This window comes from Balaenoptera ricei, chromosome 4, assembly GCF_028023285.1.
Source record: "Balaenoptera ricei isolate mBalRic1 chromosome 4, mBalRic1.hap2, whole genome shotgun sequence".
In the NCBI taxonomy this organism is placed as follows: Eukaryota; Metazoa; Chordata; class Mammalia; order Artiodactyla; family Balaenopteridae; genus Balaenoptera; species Balaenoptera ricei.
In genome coordinates this window covers 89,776,877-89,793,444 of record NC_082642.1, presented here as the reverse complement: position 1 = coordinate 89,793,444, position 16,568 = coordinate 89,776,877, and the positions used below count along the sequence as shown (strand labels likewise).

The window sequence follows — 16,568 nt, the reverse complement described above, 5'->3', positions numbered from 1 at the left end:
GAGAGTGTCATGGACATATATACACTACCAAATGTAAAATAGATAGCTAGTGGGAAGCAGCCGCATAGCACAGGGAGATCAGCTCGGTGCTTTGTGACCACCTAGAGGGGTGGGATGGGGAGGATGGGAGGGAGGGAGATGCAAGAGGGAAGAGATATGGGAACATATTGTATATGTATAACTGATTAACTTTGTTATAAAGCAGAAGCTAACACACCATTGTAAGGCAATTATACTTCAATAAAGATGCTTAAAAAAAAAAAAAAAAAAAAAAAAAAAAGACATGACCCATATGCATAATCAAGAAACTGCTAGTTGGGGGAAGCAAGACTAAACAAATAAAGGACTGACTCCTTTTATTCTTCACCTACTTCTTTACATCCCCCAGATCTGGCTTTCCTTGGAACTCACTGTGCTAAGTTTAGAAATGAGGAGCACTCAGGGCTACTGAGGTATTTTTTCACTTTTGGACCTCCCTGCTCTTCCTCTCTCTATCTTTGTTTAAATCTCCCCATTCGTAGTGTAGATACAGCACAATCCTTAGCTGACTGTTCTTCCTCTTTCTGCTTCAGTGATGACCATCCCAGGGAAGCTCATACCTGCTGCTTTTTTGGCCACCTCTGCAGTTTGGTCAGCTAATTTCCACTCATTGCCACCCCCACCTGCACACACACACACATCTGAGCTAATTAGGCCCACAGGATAGAGCTCCCTGCATCTGTGGCTGCCCTCTTGAGCCACGATGTTCATTGACTACCAGACACTTCCTTTTGGTCGCGCCAATCTGAGGAAGTGGCAACAGAACCCAAACTCTCAAATCCAGCCCTCTCTCCTCGACTCCCCTGGCTCTCTCATTTGCCCAGGAACCAGACTCAGGTCCTTGGCTGCCTCTTTCCACATCCCCTCCTTCAGCACTGTGTACAGACCCCAGACACTGCAGGGCTCCAGCCTGCCTCCTCCTCCCCAGACTCACTTCCTCTCAGCTACCACCTTAGTGCCGTTAGGGAGAACGTGGGTCCAAGACACCTCAATATCAACAGCCCCAAAGGAGGTGATCAGGTGGTTAAACCAATGGGAAACACTAGTTGGGGAGATCCAGGGCACCTGCATAAGTGCCTGAAGAATGTCTACAAGATAAGGACAGATTAACAATCTCATCGGTAGCACATCTGAGCTATTGGGATGGGTAAGAAAGGATTGTAAAGGTACCCTAAGAGGATAGAATCAAATCTGGGTTTGAGGGAAGAAACATACATTCTCAGTGGGAGAGGGATTTTTTGTTTGAACTAGAAATTATCTTAGAGAACATCAGGCCTAACCCCCTCATTTAGAAGTGAGGAAACTGAGGTCTTGAGATGTATAGCAGATTACCCAAGGACGTCCAGCAATTTAAGGGTGGTGATTGAATTAGATTAGAATCTCCATGACCCAGTTACAAATTCAGGACTCCTACTCTACTAATTCTTTTTCCCAACTTCCTAACCCCTCTAGCAAATACATATATACCATGCCAAAGCTGAGCGGCAAAAACAGAAGGGAGTAAGAATATCTTAGTGAGTTCTGATGATTTACATATAGAAATTATATATGGGCCAGTCTCTGTATGCTTGGTTGGGGGTGATGAGAAAACACCTTATGGAATTAGTTGAGGGGAATAGCTGGATATCAAGGAAGGCTGGGGCTGAGTTCTAGCATGGGAACAGGTTAGACCATCAGGCCTCCTTACCTTCCAGTTCATACATGCATGAATGCACCCGCACATAGTTTTTTCTTAAACACTGGTAGCCTGCGTGGATAGTAGTCAAACACACTTTGAGCTGACGAAGTTCCTGGTCCTTGGTGTGAGCACTTACATAGGATAGACTTTTTCAGCAGGGAGAGGAGCAGGAAACAGGGCAAAAAATACAGAAAAGAGAAGGGGCCGCAGGAATGATGCTACATCAAAAAGGTGTTATAGGATCTCTTTAGGTATTAAGGAAGCCTTTTATGTATGGAGAAAACATTTTTTATTAGTTTGTCAATTATCTTATGATTTGGTTTATGCTATTTTTTTTTTTTGCAGTGCAACAATTTGTATGAAATCAGTTTATCAATCTTTTCCCACATGGCACTTGGGTTTCTTTTAATTTAATTTTTATTTTATATTAGAGTATAGTTGATTTACAATGTTGTGCTAGTTTCAGGTGTACAGCAAAGTGATTCAGTTATACATATACATATATCCATTCTTTTTCAGATTCTTTTCCCATATAGGTTATTACAGACTATTGAGTAGAGTTTCCTGTGCTATGCAGTAGGTCCTTGTTGATTATTTTATATATAGTAGTGTGTATATGTTAATCCCAAACTCCTGATTTATCTCTTCCCCTCACTTTTCCCCTTTGGTAACCGTAAGTTTGTTTTTGAAGTCTGTGAGTCTGTTTCTGTTTTGTAAATAAGTTCATTTGTATCATATTTTTTTAGATTCCACATATAAGTGATATCACATGATATTTGTCTTTCTCCATCTGACTTACTTCACTTGGTATGATGATCTCCAGGTCCATCCATGTCGCTGCAAATGACATTATTTCATTCTTTTTTAATGGCTGAGTAATAGTCCAGTATATATATGTACCACATCTTCCTTATCCATTCCTCTGTCAATGGACATTTAGGTTGCTTCCATGTCTTGGCAATTGTAAGTAGTGCTGCTATGAACACTGGGGTGCATGTATCTTTTCGAATTATGGTTTTCTCAGGGTGTATGCCCAGGAGAGGAATTGCTGGATCATATGGTACTTCTATTTTTAGTTTTTTCAGGAACCTCCATACTGTTCTCCGTAATGGTTGTACCAGTTTACATTCCCATGAACAGTGTAGGAGGGTTCTCTTTTCTTCACACTCTCTCCAACATTTACTGTTTGTAGACATTTTGATGATGGCTATTCTGAACAGTGTGAGGTGGTACCTCATTGTACTTTTTTTTTTTTTATTTATTTAATTTATTTATTTATTTATTTTTGGCTACGTTGGGTCTTTGTTGCTGCACACGGGCTTTCTCTAGTTGCAGAGGCTACTCTTCGTTGTGGTGCGCGGGTTTCTCATTGCAGTGGCTTCTCCGGTTGTGGAGCACGGGCTCTAGGTGCATGGGCTTCAGTAGTTGTGGCGCATGGCCTTAGTTGCTCCGCGGCATGTGGGATCTTCCCGGATCAGGGATCGAACCCGTGTCCCCTGCTTTGGCAGGTGGATTCTTAACCTCTGTGCCACCAGGGAAGTCCCCTCATTGTACTTTTCATTTGCGTTTCTCTAATAATTAGTGACGTTGAGCATCTTTTCATGTGCCTCTTGGCCATCTGTATGTCTTCTTTGGAGAAATGTCTATTTAGATCTTCCCATTTTTTGGTTGGGTTGTTTGTATTTTTTGATAGTGAACTGCATGAGCTGTTTGTGTATTTTGGAGATTAATCCCTCGTTGGTTGCTTCATTTGCAAATATTTTCTCCCATTCTGTGGGTTGTCTTTTCATTTTGTTTATGGTTTCCTTTGCTGTGCAAAAGCTTTTAAGTTTAATTAGGTCCCATTTATTTTTGTTTTTATTTTCATTACTCTAGGAGGTGGATCCAAAAAGATATTGCTGCAGTATGTCAGAGAGTGTTCTGCCTATGCTTTCCTCTAAGAGTTTTATAGTATCCGGTCTTACATTTAGGTTGTTAGTCCATTTTGAGTTTACTTGTGTGTATGGTGTTAGAGAATGTTCTAGTTTTATTCTTTTACATGTAGCTGTCCAGTTTTCCCAGCACCACTTATTGAAGAGACTGTCTTTTCTCCATTGTATATTCTTGCCTCCTTTGTCATAGCTTAGGTGACCATAGGTGCATGGGTTTATCTCTGGAATTCCCATCCTGTTCCGTTGATCTATATTTCTGTTTTTGTGACAGTACCATACTGTTTTTTGTTTGTTTGTTTGTTTGTTTGTTTGTTTTAAATCATAGATAGAATTTTTACTCATTCATTCAAACATTTTTAAAAATTATTTATTTATTTATTTATTTATGGCTGTGTTGGGTCTTTGTTTCTGTGCGAGGGCTTTCTCTAGTTGTGGCAAGTGGGAGCCACTCTTCATCGCGGTGCGCGGGCCTCTCACTGTCGCGGCCTCTCTTGTTGTGGAGCACAGGCTCCAGACGCGCAGGCTCAGTAGTTGTGGCTCATGGGCCTAGTTGCTCCGCGGCATGTGGGATCTTCCCAGACCAGGGCTCGAACCCGTGTCCCCTGCATTGGCAGGCAGATTCTCAACCACTGCACCACCAGGGAAGCCCTACCATACTGTTTTGATTACTGTAGCTTTGTAGTATAGTCTGAAGTCTGGGAACCTGATTCCTCCAGCTCCATTTTTCTTTCTCAAGATTGCTTTGGTTATTTGGGGTCTTTTGTGCTTCCATACAAATTGTAAATTTTCTTGTTCTAATTCTGTGAAAAATGCTATTGGTAATTTGGTAGGGATTGCATTGAGTCTGTAAATTACTTTGGTAGTATAGTCATCTGACAGTATTGATTCTTCCAATCCAAAAACATGGTATATCTTTCCATCTGTGTCATCTTTGATTTCTTTCATCAGCATCTTATAGTTTTTCAGAGAACAGATCTTTTGTCTCCTTAGGTAGGTTTATTCCTAGGTATTTTATTCTTTCTGATGTGGTGGTAAATGGGATTGTTTCCTATAATTTCCCTTTCTGACCTCTTGTTATAAGTGTATAGAAATGCAACAGGTTTCTGTATATTAATTTTGTATCTTGCAACTTTACTGAATTCATTGAGCTCTGGTTGTTTTCTGGTAGCATCTTTAGGATTTTCTATGTAGAGCATCATGTCATCTGCAAACGGCGGCAGTTTTACTTCTTTTCCAATTTGGATCCCTTTTATTTCTTTTTCTTCTCAAATTGCTGTGGCTAGAACTTCCAAGACTATGTTGAATAAAAGTGGCAAGAGTGGACATCCTTGTCTTGTTCCTGATCTTAGAAGAATTGTTCACCATTGAGTATGATGTTAGCTGTGGGTTTGTCATATATGGCTTTTATTATGTTGAGGTATGTTTCCTCTATGCCCACTTTCTGGAGAGTTTTTATCATAAATGGAAGTTGAATTTTATCAAAAGTTTTTCTGCATCTATTAAAATGATCATTTGGGTTTTATTCTTCAGTTTGCTGTGTGTTGTATCACACTGATTGATTTGTGGGTATTGAAGAATCCTTACAAACCTGGGATAAATCCCACTTGATCGTGGTGTATGATCCTTTTAATGTATTGTTTGATTCAGTTTGCTAGTATTTTGTCAAGGATTTTTGCATCTATGTTCATCCATGTTATTGGCCTGTAACTTTCTTTTTTTGTGGTATCCTTGTTGGGTTTTGGTATCAGGGTGATGGTGGCCTCAGAATGAGTTTGGGAGTGTTCCTTCTTCTGCAATTTTTGGGAATAATTTCAGAAGGATAGGTGTTAACTCTTCTCTAAATGTTTGATAGATTTCACCTGTGAAGCTGTCTGGTCCTGGACTTTTGTATGTTGGGAAGTTTTTTAATCACAAATTCAATTCCAGGACTTGTGATTGGTCTGTTCATTTTTTGTATTTCTTCCTGGTTCAATCTTGGAAGATTGCACCTTTCTAAGAAATTGTCCATTTCTTTTAGGTTGTCCATTTTATTGGCATGTAGTTGCCTGTAGTAGGCTCTTATGGTGCTTTGTATTTCTGTGGCATCAGTTGTAATTTCTTTCTCATTTCTAATTTTATTGATTTGGGCCCTCTCCCTATTTTTCTTGATGAGTCTGGCTAAAGGTTTATCAATTTTATCTTTTCTTTCTTCCTTTTTTTTTTTTTTTTTGGCAGCACTGCATAGCTTGTGGGATCTTAGCTCCCTGACCAGTGACTGAACCCAGGCCTCAGCAGTGAAAGCGCCTAGTCCTGACCACTGGACCAGCAGGGAATTCCCAATTTTGTTTATTTTTTCAAAGACCCAACTTTTAGTTTCATTGATCTTTTCTATTGTTTTCTTCATCTCTATTTCACTTATTTCTGCTCTGATCTTTATGATTTCTTTCCTTCTACTAACTTTGTGTTTTGTTTGTTCTTCTTTTTTAGTTGCTTTAGGTGTAAGGTTAGGTTGTTTATTTGAGATTTTTCTTGTTTCCTGAGGTAAGCTTGTATCACTATAAACTTACCTCTTAGAACTGCTTTTGCTGTGTCCCAAAGGCTTTGGATTGTCGTGTTTTTGTTTTCATTTGTCTCTAGGTATATTTTGCTTTCCTCTTTGATTTCTTCAGTGATCTATTGGTTGTTTAGTAACATATTGTTTAGCCTTTACAGTTTTTTTTTTTTCTTGTAGTTGATTTCTAATCTCATAGCATGGTCAGAAAAGGTGCTTGATATGATTTCAATTTTCTTAAATTTACTGAGGCTTGCTTTATGGCCCAGCATGTGATCTATCCTGGAGAATGTTCCATGTGCACTTGAAAAGAATGTGTATTCTGCTGCTTTCAGATGGAATGTTCTATAAATATCAATGAAGTCCCCTTTGGTCTAATGTCTTATTTAAGCCTGTGTTTCTTTACTGATTTTTCTGTCTGGATGATCTATTCATTGATGTAAGTGGGCTGTTAAAGTCCCCTACTATTATTGAGTTAACATTTGCCTTATATATTGAGGTGCTCCTATGTTGGGGGCATATATATTTACAGTTGTTATATCTTCTTGGATTGATCTCTTGATCATTATGTAGTGTCCTTCTTTGTCTCTTGTAACAGTCTTTATTTTAAAGTCTACTTTGTCTGGTATAAGTATTGCTACTCCAGCTTTCTTTTGATTTCCATTTACATGGAATACCTTTTTTTCATCCCCTCACTTTCAGTCTGTATGTGTCTCTAGGTCTGAAGTGAGTCTCTTGTAGGCAGCATATACATGGGTCTTGTTTTTGTATCCATTCAGCCAGTCTATGTCTTTTGGCTGGAGCATTTAGTCCATTTACATTTAAGGTAATTATTGACATGTGTGTTCCTACTGACATTTTGTTAATTGTTTTGGATTTGTTTTTGTAGGTCTTTTTTCCCCTTCTTTTGTTCTCTCCTCTTGTGATTTGATGACTATCTTTAGTTTTGTGTTTAGATTCCTTTTTCTTTTTTGTGTGTATATCTGTTATAGATTTTTGATTTGTGGTTTCCATGAGATTTTTGTATAGCAATATATATATATATATATATATATGTGTGTGTGTGTATATATATATACACACACACACACACACACACACACACACACACACACATACACATACTTGTTTTAAGTTGCCGATCCCTTAATTTCAAATACATTTTAGATACCTTCCATTTGTACTCTCTCCCCTCACAATTACTGTTTTTGATATCATGTTTTACATCTAGTTGTTTTGTTTATCCCTTAACTACTTAGTGTGGATACAGATGATTTTGCTACTTTTGTTTTTAACTTCCCTACTAGCTTTGTGTACAGATTAATTCCTGTCTTTACTGTATGTTTTCTCTTACTGATGAGCTCTTTCATTTCATAATTTTCTTGTTTCTAGTTGTGGCCTTTTCTTTTTCACTTAGAGAAGTTCCTTTAGCATTTATTGTAAAACTGGTTTGGAATTCTTTTAGCTTTTGCTTGTCTGTAAAGCTTTTGATTTCTCCATCAAATCTGAATGAGAGCCTCCCTGGGTAGAGGATTCTTGGTTGTAGGTTCTTCCCTTTCATCACTTTAAACATATTGTGCCACTTCCTTCTGGTCTGCAGAATTTCTGCAGAAAAAATCAGCTGATAGCCTTATGGGAGTTCCCTTGTATGTTATTTGTTGCTTTTCCCTTGCTGCTTTTAATATTCTCTATCTTTAATTTTTGTCATTTTTATTACAACATGTCTTTTGGTTAATGCTGTATGGGACTCCCTGCACTTCCTGGACTTGGGTGACTGCTTCCCTTACCATGTTAAGGAAGTTTTCATCTGTTATCTCTTTAAATATTATATTTTCTCAGCCCTCAGGCTCTCTTCTCTTGGGATTCCCATAATACGAATACTAGTGCATTTGATGTTGTCCCAGAAGTCTCAAACTGTCCTCATTTTTTTTCATTCTTTTTTCTTTTTTCTATTCAGCAGCAGTGATTTCCACTACTCTGTCTTCCAGCTCACTGATCTGTTCCTCTGTATCATTTAGTCTACTATTGATTCCTTCTTGTGTATTTTGCATTTCAATTTTTGTATTCTTCATCTTTGTTTGGTTTTTCTTTATATTTTCTAACTCTTTGTTAAAAACTTATAACTTCTCGCTCTGTGCATCCATTCTTCTCCTGAATGCTTTGATCATCTTTACAACATTGCTCTGAACTGTTTCTCAGGGAGATTGCCTATCTCTACTTCACTTAGTTCTTCTTGGGTTTTATTTTGTTCCTTCATCTGGAACATATTCCTCTGCTGCCTCATTTTGTCTGAGCTTCTATTTGTATTTTTATGTATGTGGTATGTTAGTTAAGTTTCTCGACCTTGGAAAAGTGACCTTCTGTAGAAGACGTCGTATGCATCCCAGCAGTGCACTCCCCTCTCATCACCTAAGCTATATGCTTTAGGGAATCCCCCCTAAGAGGGCTGCATGGGTTCTTCTTTTGTGGTGGGCTGACTCTGTGGGCAGTGTGGTAGGCTTTTTGGCCCCTAGTCTTGTTGGTTGCCTGACCCTTCCATGTGTGGATGCTGCTTGCTGCTGTTTAGCAGGGCTTGGTCACAAGGTGGCTATTTGTAGAAGCCTAGGGGACCCCAGGGCTAGTGCTAGCTCACTGGTGGGCAGTGTCAGGGTCCTGAAGACTCTGGGTCTGTTGCCCACCCACTGGCAGGTGAAGCCAGATCCTGGGGTTAATGTTGTACTAGTGGCAGGCAGAGCTGGTTCCTGGAGTCTGGCTGCAGGGCCCAGGGATCCCAGAGCTTGTTTCAGATCGTTTGGGGCAGATGAGTTCTTGACACTGTTGGGCATGGGGGCCAGGATGTCCCACAGGTTACGTTGGCCTGCTAGTGGGCAGGGCCAGGGCCCATCTGGTCCCAGGGTAGGGTCTGACCTGCTCTTGGTGGTCTGCAGGGTACGGGATCATAGTTTTCTTGCTTCTGGCACCTGCCCACTGGTGGGTGGAGCTGGGTCTTGGCCCTCTGGTGGGCAGGGCCATGTCTAGAGGCATATCTAGAGGTGGCTGTGGGCTCAGGAAGTCTTTAGGCATTCTGTTTGCTGATGGGTGGGGCTGTCTCCCTGCGCAGTTAGTTGTTTGGCCTGAGGTGTCCCAGCACTGGCACCTACAGACTGTTGGGTGGGTCCAGCAGCCACCAGTAGCAGTGCTCATGCAGCTGAATGCCCCCCAAAATGTCTGCAGCCAGTGTCCATGTCCCCAGGGTGAGTTGCAGCCATCTCCCCCCAACCCCTGCTGCCTCTCCAGGAGGCTCTCTAAGACCAGCAGGTAAGTCTGGCCCAGGCTCCTATCAAATTCCTCTTTTTGCCATGTGTCCTGGTGCACATGAGATATTATGTGTGCCCTTTAAGAGTGAAGTCTCTATTTTCCCCAATCTGATGGGGCTCCTGTAATTAACCCTGCTGGCCTTAAAGCCAAGTGCTCTGGGGGCTTGTCTTCTCTGTGCTGGACCCCTGGGCTGGGGAGCCTGATGTGGAGGTCAGAACTCTCACTCCTGTGGGAGAACCTCTGCAGTATATTTATTTTATAATTTGTGGGCCACCCACCTAGGGCATATGAAATTTGATTATATTGCAAGTCTGCTCTTTCTACCCGTCTCATTGTGGTTCTTTCTTTATGTCTTTAGTTGTAGAAAGTCTTTTCTTGTAGGTTCCAGTCTTTTTCACTGATGGTTGTTCTGCAGATAGTTGTGATTTTGGTGTGCTTGTGAGAGGAGGTAAGCTCAGATCTTTCTACTCTCCCATCTTGGCTGCTCTCCTCTTCATTCTTTTTTATTTCTGCTCTTCAGACTGGATAATTTCCATTGCTTTACCTTTAAGTTCACTAATACTTTCTTCTGTCTGCTCAAATTTGCTGTTGAATAACTCTAGTGAGTTTCTCATTTCTGTTATTTCACTTTTAAGCTCCAGCATTTATTTGGTCCTTTTAATATTTTCTATCTCTTTACTGATATTCTCATTTGTTCTACATAGTTTTCCTGATTTCCTTTACTTCTTTGCCCATGGCTTCCTTTAGCTCATTGAGCATGTTAAGTCAACTGTCTTAAATATCTTTAATAATTCCAGTGTCTGGGCTTCCTCAGGGATGGTTTCTGTCGAAATCTTTTTTCCCCCGTGATTGGGCTATACTTTCCTGTTTCTGTTTCCTGTAACTCTTTTATTGAGAACCAGATACATTGAGCATTATGTTGTCTTAACTCTGAAATCTAATTCTCCCTCTCCTCAGGAATTGGTAAATCTTGCTAGTTGAGGGCCAGAGCCATTGTTTGTGACTTCTCCAAACTATTTTTGCAAAGTGTGTATTCCTTGTTTTGTGTGGTCACTGAAGTTTCTATCTGATATCTCTACAGTCAGCCAGTAAGCTGACAATATTTCCTCAAATGTCTAGCTCCCAAAGGGAAATACTGTCTCTAATCCCCTGTAAACCACTTTAGTTCATGGGGGTTGAAACAATGGCCAACCTTTTTGCTGGCCCCTCAGTGATCAAAAGCAGCAATTATCAATCAAAACACACAATCCTAATATTTGGAGGACAAGTTTCTTATTGTCCAGGAAGCTGCACCAGGAATATGGGCCACCATCTCTCCTTTCTGCTCCCTGCTTCAGAGGATGGTAGTGGAGGAATGGTGGCCACTATGTGAAAGACCAACATTCCCAAGAATTTACTGATTTACCAGTCTCTTCATCAAGCTGTACCCTGAACATTGCAAGTATTTAACTAGACTCCAGAATTCCAAAATAGTTGCTTTAGACAGTTCTTGCCAGCTCAGTAGTTGTTTAGGTGGAGAAATGGCTTCCTTCCCTGACATCATTCCATTTCTTTTTATTGCCAAATAATATCACATTGTAGGCTTATACCACATTTTGTTTATTCATTCATCAGGTAATGGACATTTGGGTTGTTTTCAATTTTTAACTATTATGAATAATGCTTCTATGAACAATCGCTTATAAATTTTTGTGTGGACTTGTGTTTTTATTTCTCTTGGGTGTATACATAGGCATGAAATATCTGGGTGTAATGATTACCATTATTAACAATGATTACTATTATTAACCTTGCATTCCTAGAATAAACCCTACATGGTCATAATATATTATCCTTTTATATATTGTTGGATTCAATTTGCTAGTCTTTTGTTAAGAGTTTTTGCATCTACGTTCATGATAATATTGGTCTGTAAATTTTGTTTTTGTAATGTCTTTGTCAGGTTTTGGTATGTTATACTGACATCAATAGTTTCCTCTGCCTCTATTTTCTGAAAAAGTTTGTGTAAGGTTAGTGATAGTCCTTCCTTGAATGATTGATAGACTTCACCAGTGAAACCGAGTCTAGAGTTCTTTATGGAAAGTTATGATAAATTCTGTTTATTTGATACAGGGCCATTCAGATTTCCTGATTTTTTCTTGTATTAATTTTGATAATTAAATTTATCAATACATTTGTCTACTTTATGTAAGTGGTCTAATTTGTTGGCATAAAATTGTTCGTGATATACCTTTATTATCCTTTAATGTCATAGGATCTGTAGTGATAACCTTTTTCATTCTTGTTATTGGTAATTGTTTTCCATCATTTTTTTTTTCTTGATTGCTCTAGCTAGGGGTTTTTCTATTTCATTATTCATTCCAAAGAATCAGATTTTGGCTTTGTTAATTTTATCTATTGTATGATTTTCATGTCATTGATTTTTGTTCTTTATTGTATTTCCTTTCTTCTATTTCACGTGAGCTTACTTTGCTTTTCTTTCTCTAACTTATTAAGATGGAAACTTAGGTCATTGATTTTAGATGTTTTTCTAATATAATTATTTAAAACTATAAGTTTCCCTCTAAGCCATGACTATTCAATAGCACTTTCTGCAGTGATGGAAGTATTCTGTTTTCTGCTGTCCAGTACAGTAGCCACTAGCCATATGTAACTATTGAGCACTTGATATGTGGCCAGTGTGTCTGAGGAATTGAACTTTTGTATTAATTTAAATTTAGTCACATGTATCCAGTGGCTTCTGTAATGAGCAGTGCATCTCCAAGCACTGCTTTACCTGCATCCACAAATTTTATGTTGTAATTATCATTAAATTTAAAATATTTTCTAAGTTCCCTTGTGATTTCATCTTTTTGATGAATAAATTATTTACAAATGTGCTGTTTAATTTCCTGAGGTTTTGGGGGTTTCTGGATATGTTGTTACTGATTTTAAATTTTTAATTTAATTCCCTTGTTATCAGAGAACACACCATGTATAATTTCAATACTTTTTAATCTGAGCCTTGTAGAGCCCAACATATGGTCTATCTTGAATTTACCATGCATACCTCAAAAAAAATAGTATTTTGCACTTGTTGGAGGTAGTGTCCTATAAACATCAATTAGATTGAGGTGGCTGATAAAGTGGTTCAGATCTTTTGTCCTGATTTGTCTAATTGTTCTAATGACTGCTAAGAAGTGGGTGTTAAAATCTACTATGGCAGGATTATGTTTCTCCCCACAATGCTATAAACTTCTAATTCATGTATTTAAGGCTATCAGGCATCCTACATACATATTTATAATTGTACTATCTTCCCAATGAATTGTCCTGTTTATCATGAAATGTTCCTATTTTTATCTATGATAATCTTTGTCTTAAAGTCTATTTTTATCTGGTGTTTATGTAGCCACTCTTGTCTTATTATGCTAATTTGCATGTTCTTTGTTTTCCATCCTTTAACTTTCAACTTATCTGTGTTTTTAAAGTGTTTCTTGTAGGCAGCATTTATTTATTTATTTATTTATTTATTTATTTATTTATTTATTTATTTTTATTTATGGCTGTGTTGGGTCTTCGTTTCTGTGCGAGGGCTTTCTCTAGTTGTGGCAAGCGGGGGCCACTCTTCATCGCGGTGCGGGGGCCTCTCACTATCGCGGCCTCTCTTGTTGTGGAGCACAGGCTCCAGATGCGCAGACTCAGTAATTGTGGCTCACGGGCCTAGTCGCTCCACGGCATGTGGGATCTTCCCAGACCAGGGCTCGAACCCGTGTCCCCTGCATTGGCAGGCAGATTCTCAACCACTGCGCCACCAGGGAAGCCCTGTAGGCAGCACTTAAATGAACTTTTTGATTAGAATGTTAACGTGTCACTAATGTAATTATTGATATAGTTGGACCTTGGCATATTTTATTAGTTTTTTGTTTGTCCTCTCTTTTTGTCCTTACCAACTCTCACGCTTTTTTTTTTTTAAGGTCACTTCTCCAAGCTTTACTCCCATCCACAGTCTGTTTGCCTGTGTTTACTTTTTAAGTCCTCAGGTGGGTTTCTTTTCCTTTCTTTTTTTTCTATTTTACTCAGAGTTTATCATCGTAAGCAGTGGAGGGATGGGTTGTAGGGGCTTACATTGTGATACTGGAACCAAAACTCCTTTCATGAAGGTTTCACGGCTATTCTCACTTACGCATAGACTATTTTGAAAGCATATGCAAGAAATTGGTGATTGTGGATGTTTAGAGGGAGAAATTGTGGGGACCAAGAGGAAAAACTTACTTTTCAATACAGATCCTTCTGCACTTTGACCATTAGTATGTAAACATTTTTCAAAAAAGGCATTAACAACTAGTCAAAATAATCAATTTGGGATGGATTAAACATTAGGTAGTTTAAAGGATAGATGTAGCAAACTACAAAGGCTTTAACTCAAGCACCTGAGAAGGTAAGCGCATTGATAGCTACAAGGAAGATAACGGTATCTGATGTGTTAAATTCCAAGCGAAGGTATATGTTGCAGATAACCAACCATATGTCTCTTCAAATATTTGTTTAGGGCTGCCTCCTGGCCCATCACCTTTCACAAGGCACATTTTCCTTAGAATAGTCATCTATTGTCTTGATGTTTTTCCAGGCTGTGCACGTGGCTACTAATTCTGACAGGGGAAAGCTTGGACATAGGTGAGGCAATTAAAAGGCTTCCCAATTCTAGTGGCTGCAATTCCTGCAAGTGTACTGAAGAATTCTGGCTGGCACTTGTAGCTACGAGATTCAGTTGTATAACGGTTTTTTTGGTAATTGCTTAGTAGAAAGCCTGTAAAATAAAACCCTTACCAGTTATGCCTTTTACTATAGAGCAGCAGTGTCCACTAACCATTAGCTATTGAGCACTCGAAATAGGGGTAGCCCAAATTGTGATGTGATAAGCACAATGGATTTTGAAGACTTATTATGGAAAAAGGAATATAAAATATCTTGGCAATAATTTTTAATGTGTACATGTTAAAATAATAGCATTTTGAATATATTGATTTCAAATATACTAAAATTCCATGTTTCTTTTTAGGTTTTTAATGTGACTAAAAATTAAAATTAGATAGGTAACTCACCTATTTTTGAGGCGGAGGGGAGACAAAATAGGTCCTGTTAGAATTTTCTTTTTTTTTAATTGAAGTATAGTTGATTTACAATGTTGTTAGTTTCAGGTGTACAGCAGAGTGATTCAGTTTTATATATATATTCTTTTTCAGATTCTCTTTCCTTATAAGTTATTATAAAATATTGAGTGTAGTTTCCTGTGCTATACAGTAGGTCCTTGTTGGTTATCTATTTTATATATAGTATTGTGTTTATGTTAATCCCAAACTCCTAATTTATCCTTTTCCCTCCCCCCTTTCCCCTTTGTTAACCATAAGTTTGTCTGTTTGTCTGTGGGTCTGTTTATGTTTTTTTTTTTTTTTTCTTTTAAATATGTGTAATTGCTTAAACTAGAATACCTTTCTGTATCAGGCTATCCAATGGTCTTTAGGAGGGAGCTAGGGAGAAGTTTTTTTTTTTTTCAAACTTCGGGTTTATTTATTTATTTATTTATTTATTTATTTTTGGCTGTGTTGGGTCTTCGTTTCTGTGTGAGGGCTTTCTCTAATTGCGGCAAACGGGGGCCACTCTTCATCGCGGCCTCTCTTGTTGCGGACCACAGGCTCCAGACGCACAGGCTCAGTAATTGTGGCTCACGGGCCCAGTTGCTCCACGGCATGTGGGATCCTCCCAGACCAGGGCTCGAACCCGTGTCCCCTGCATTGGCAGGCAGACTCTCAACCACTGTGCCACCAGGGAAGCCCCCTGTTTATGTTTTGTACATAGGCTCATTTGTATCTTTTGGTTTTGGGGGTTTTTTTAGATTCCACATATACGTGATATATGATATTTGTCTTTCTCTCTCTGGCTTACTTCACTTACCGTGATAATCTCTAGGTCCATCCATGTTGCTGCAAATGGCATTATTTCATTCTTTTGTATGACTGAGTAGTATTCCATTGTATATATATACCACATCTTCTTTATCCATTCATCTGTCCATGGGCATTTAGGTTGCTTCTGTCTCAGCTATTGTAGATAGTGCTGGCTATGAACATTAGGATACATGTATCTTTTCGAATTATGGTTTTCTCCGGATATATGCCCAGGAGTGGGATTGCTAGGTCATGTGGTAGCTCTATTTTTAGTTTTTTAATGAACCTCCATACTGTTTTCCATAGTAGCTGCACCAATTTACATTCCCACCAACAGTGTAGGAGAATTCCCATTTCTCCACACCCTCTCCAGCATTTATTGTTTGTAGATTTTTTGATGATGGCCATTCTGACTGGTGTGAGGTAGTACCTCATTGTCATTTTGATTGGCATTTCTCTAATAATTAGCGATGTTGAGCATCTTTTCATGTGCCTTTTGGCCATCTGAATGTCTTCTTTGGAGAAACATCTATTTAGATCTTCTGCCCATTTCTTTATTGGGTTGTTTTTTTGATACTGAGCTGTATGAGCTGTTTGTATATTTTGGAAATTAATCCAAAACAAAAAGGCAACCTACAGAATGGGAGAAAATATTCGCAAATGATGTGACCTGCTAGAGTATTCTTACTGAAAACCAATGACCAATTGGACATCCATATGCAAAAAAAAATGAACCATATACCCTTTGCAAAAATTACCTGAAAATAGCTCAGACCTAAATGTTAAATGGAAAAATAAAACTCCTAGAAGATGACACAGGGAAAAATCTAGATGGGTTTGGTGATACATGAAAGAAATAATTGATAAGCTGGACTTCTTTAAAATTAAAAAATTCTGCTCTGCAAAAGACACTTTCAAGAGAATGAGAAGACAAACCACAAACTGGGAAAAAATACTTGTAAAACACATATCTAATAAAGGACTGTTATCTAAAATATACAAAAAAAAGTCTTAAAACTCAACAATAAGAAAACAAACAACCCGCTTAAAATAGGAGCAAAAGATCTGAACAGTTCACCAAAGATATACACTTGGTAAATAAGAATATGAGACATCTTGTCATTAGGGAAATGTAAATTAAAGTGAGATACCACTACACACCTACT

General features: G+C 38.6%; 1 long non-coding RNA gene across 2 annotated transcripts in view; it reads left to right on the top strand.

Annotated features, from left to right (window-relative positions):
- Positions 1–16,568, top strand: part of LOC132364764 (uncharacterized) — a 39,414-nt gene that overhangs the window by 3,326 nt on the left and 19,520 nt on the right. For both annotated transcript variants that reach the window (XR_009502906.1, XR_009502905.1), the window contains exon 3: positions 13,432–13,497. This is a non-coding gene — a long non-coding RNA (uncharacterized LOC132364764). The remainder of the gene's footprint in view (positions 1–13,431; positions 13,498–16,568) is intronic.